Source organism: Entelurus aequoreus, linkage group LG14 (assembly GCF_033978785.1).
Source record: "Entelurus aequoreus isolate RoL-2023_Sb linkage group LG14, RoL_Eaeq_v1.1, whole genome shotgun sequence".
Taxonomy (NCBI): domain Eukaryota; kingdom Metazoa; phylum Chordata; class Actinopteri; order Syngnathiformes; family Syngnathidae; genus Entelurus; species Entelurus aequoreus.
The window spans coordinates 59385344-59390343 of NC_084744.1; positions in this window are offsets into that span (position 1 = coordinate 59385344).

Here is a 5000-nt window from a genome sequence, read left to right on the forward strand (position 1 = left end):
ATATATATATATATATATATATATATATATATATATATATATATATATATATATATATATATATATATATATATATATATATATATTTTAGTTACATATATATATGTTTTTTTATTTTTTAAGTTAGACATTTTTAGCCCAATGCGGCCCCCCAGTCAAAAAGTTTGTATATATATATATATATATATATATATATATATATATATATATATATATATATATATATATATATATATATATATATATATATATATATATATATATATATATATATATATATATATATTATAATAATATAATGGATTATAATTAATAATTATTAGAATTGAAAATTAAGAGCATGTGAAAGCTTAACTCTAACCTTGTTTACTTTTTGTGTTGGTGGAATTTTCTTTTTCTGCACCATGACTAGGGAAGGTTATTTGGATTGGGTCGTATAAGTGAATGCTGTGCATCCAGTTTCGAGATTGTACAATCCATAGTCACTGGCCATGTTGTCCACGCACCTATCAAACCACTGGATATTTTAAATTTAATTTGTGAACGTCCGACGGCCAGATTGCTTGTTGAAGTCGTGCAAATTTGCCCGTGGGCCGTAGTTTGGACACCACTGTTTTAGCTCATAAAAACAAACTCAGGATTAATGACGCAAACGTTACTGAAGTTATTATTCACAGGACTTTTCCTACTGGCTGCATTCCTTTACAGGGTTTCCTTTTGCACGGCGAAGGAGTGTTAACGTGTTCGGGCGGAAGGAGGACACTAATCGCTTTCTTGGGGCTCACAGAGAGGTTAAAACCACAGAGTCAAGCCCACAATAGCGGATTAGGCCTCAGGGATCAAGAGCAAACTACGAGTGGTGTGCGGATGCAGTTGCGCAACACGTCTGACCCTCGGTCCCCGCCTCGTGAAAACGCTCCAAACAATCCGTCAGAACGGTCTTTGCGCTGCCAGGCGAGAGATCCGACCTCGGCGAAACGTGGCGGCGTGGTTTCATCACAACACTGAGAATCCGCAGGCGCCCTCTGAGATCATAACGGTGCCATTAAGACAGCGGCCCGATCCAACCAAAACCTGACGTCTGATGCTCGCCGCGGCGCCAACTTCAAACATTACGCAGAAAACCATGATGTCAGTCGGTTTCGGATCGCTTGGCGCAGTCGGCCGAACGCCTGGTCAAGGTATGCAAAAAATAAACCAGACCAACGGGACGCAATATGCTCTTCATTGATAGGACAGCAAACACCGCCTGCTGGAAATGGGGCCAGAAAGTTCTGGCTAGGGTTGGCGCCGACCCCGTGGGTGCTTCGGGGGCCCGAGCACCCACGGACAATGCCGAGCACCCGCGTGGGATTGATGGTAACTTTCAATCTTTAAATACATTTTTGAAAAATCAATCTTGTAGTTCATTTTGTGGCCAGTTTAGTCCCTTTTGCATAGTAGAAATGTCACAAATGATATGGTTTATTATTGACAATGTCTACCCATAGTAACTTTGAACTCACTACACACCAGCGAATGAAGCCCATACTTAGTCAACAGCCATACATGTCACACTAAGGGTGGAAGTATGAACAATGCCAACACTGTCATAAACATGTGCCATATAGTGCAGGGGTCACCAACCTTTTTGAAACCAAGAGCTACTTCTTGGGTAGTGATTAATGCGAAGGGCTACCAGTTTGATACACACTTAAATAAATAGCCAAAATTAGCCAATTTGCTCAATTTACCTTTAACTCTATGTTATTATTAATAATTAATGATATTTACACTTAATTGAACGGTTTAAACGAGGAGAAAACACGAAAAAAATGACAATTAAATTTTAAAACATAGTTTATCTTCAATTTCGACTCTTTAAAATTCAAAATTAAACCGAAAAAAGAAGAGAAAAACTAGTTAATTCGAATCTTTTTGAAAAAATTAAAAAAATAATTTATGGAACATCATTAGTAATTTTTCCTGATTAAGATTAATTTTAGAATTTTGATGACATGTTTTAAATAGGTTGAAATTTAATCTACACTTTGTTAGAATATACAACAAATTGGACCAAGCTATATTTCTAACAAAGACAAATCATTATTTCTTCTAGATTTTCCAGAACAACAATTTTAAAAGAAATTCAAAAGACTTTGAAATAAGATTTAAATTTGATTCTACAGATTTTCTAGATTTGCCAGAATAATTTTTTTGAATTTTAATCATAATAAGTTTGAAGAAATATTTCACAAATATTCTTCGTCGAAAAAACAGAAGCTAAAATGAAGAATTAAATTAAAATGTATTTATTATTCTTTACAATTAAAAACATTTTTTACTTGAACATTGATTTAAATTGTCAGGAAAGAAGAGGAAGGAATTTAAAAGGTAAAAAGGTATATGTGTTTAAAAATCCTAAAATAATTTTTAAGGTTGTATTTTTTCTCTAAAATTGTCTTTCTGAAAGTTATAAGAAGCAAAGTAAAAAAATTAATGAATTTATTTAAACAAGTGAAGACCAAGTCTTTAATATATTTTCTTGCATTTTCAAATTCTATTTGAGTTTTGTCTCTCTTAGAATTAAAAATGTCGGGCAAAGTGAGACCAGCTTGCTAGTAAATAAATAAAATTAAAAAAATAGAGGCAGCTCACTGGTAAGTGCTGCTATTTGAGCTATTTTTAGAACAGGCCAGCGGGCTACTCATCTGGTCCTTACGGGCTACCTGGTGCCCGCGGGCACCGCGTTGGTGACCCCTGATATAGTGAAACCACACTAAAGAACAACAACAAATATATTTTGGGAGAATATTTGCACCAACTCTTCCGGTACAATATAAACAAACGCCTTTGGTGGATCTACGCCTAACATCCACTGTAACGATACCACGTACAATAGCGTATCTACTATGATTACATCGATATTGTTTAACATCAAAAAATGTTCTTTCTTTCTTTTTAAAATGTATATTATGTTTATAAACTCAGGAAATATGTCCCTGGACTTTGAATATGACAAATGTATGATCCTGTAACTACTTGGTATCAGATCGATACCCAAATTTGTGGTACCATGGAAATTCCCCCCTCTACCTCAAAGAACTACTCACCCCCAAATCCTCCACACGACACCTCCGCTCCGGACAGGCTAACGTCCTCCAACCTCCGAGGACAAAGCTACGGACAATGGGAGACCGGGCTTTCTGCTCCGCCGCTCCCAGTCTGTGGAACGCTCTCCCTGACCACCTGAGGGCACCACAGACTGTGGATGCTTTTAAAAAAGGCTTAAAAACCCTTCTTTTTAAAAAAGCCTTTTTTTTTTTAGATATATGCATACTAGTTTTAGCTATTTGGCTGTTCTAGTTTTTATTTGTATTTATTTGTTATTATCTTTTTATTTGTTTTAATACACTGTAGCACTTTGAGGTTGTTTACTCAATGTAAAGTGCTTTTTTTTTTTTTTTTTTTTTTTTACAAATAAAATCTATTATTATTATCATTATCATCCAAAACTAATGTAAACTATCAAACAACAGAAGAATAAGTGATTATTACATTTTAACAGAAGTGTAGATAGAACATGTTAAAAGAGAAAGTAAGCAGATATTAACAGTAAATGAACAAGTAGATTAATAATCCATTTTCTACCACTTGTCCTTTATAATTTTGACAAAATAATAGAATGATAAATGACACAATATGTTACTGCATATGTCAGCAGACTAAATTAGGAGCCTTTGTTTGTTAACTTACTACTAAAAGACATGTTCACTATTTTATTTAAGGACAAACTTTGTAACAAGAAACATGTTTAATGTATCGTAAGATTTGTGGATGGGGCGAGGGTCACCACTTTGTCAACAAATGCGTGAGCAAATTGTCGAACAGTTTAAGAACAACATTTCTCAACCAGCTATTGCAAGGAATTTAGGGATTTCACCATCTACGGTCTGTAATATCATCAAAAGGTTCAGAGAATCTGGAGAAATCACTGCACATAAGCGATGATATTACAGACTTTCGATCCCCCGGGTGGTACTGCATCAAAAAGCGACATCAGTGTGTAAAGGATATCACCACATGGGCTCAGGAACACTTCAGAAAACCACTGTCAGTAACTACAGTTGGTCGCTACATCTGTAAGTGCAAGTTAAAACTCTACTATGCAAAGCGAAAGTCATTTATCAACAACACCCAGAAACGCCACCGGCTTTGCTGGGCCCGAGCTCATCTAAGATGGACTGATGCAAAGTGGAAAAGTGTTCTGTGGTCTGACGAGTCCACATTTCAAATTGTTTTTGGAAACTATGCACGTCGTGTTCTCCGGAACAAAGAGGAAAAGAACCGTCCGGATTGTTATAGGCACAAAGTTGAAAAGCCAGCATCTGTGATGGTATGGGGGTGAATTAGTGCCCAAGGCATGGGTAACTTACACATCTGTGAAGGCACTATTAATACTGATAGGTACATACAGGTTTTGGAGCATCCAAGCAATGTTATCATGGACGCCCCTGCTTATTTCAGCAAGACAATGCCAAGCCACTTGTTACAACAGCGTGGGTGTGAGGTGTATATATATATATATATATATATATATATATATATATATATATATATATATATATATATATATATATATATATATATATATATATATATATATACACACACGTTTCAGGCCCACTGTCTCCTTTGTACAATTACCTTTCACAACAAGAAGAGATATACATCCTTCCTTGTTTGTGAAATGTGAACACAAAAGCCGGTGAACATGTCACAGAGGGACACGAGGAGATGGTGTGTGATAGCATGTTGCATTTTCTGAAGACTGCCTCGGGAATGTGAGAATGTGCAGAATGGGGATGCGTCTCGATCCGTGTGTTGTTCTGCTCTGGTAGCAGCCTGACGTGGGCAAAGGCGGTGTAAAGACGTCTGGCTAATAAACAGCTGCTTGTCAAAAGCCGTTTCCAAAAGATGTCTCGAACGTTGGCTCGACAGTTTATGATGTAGCCATAATG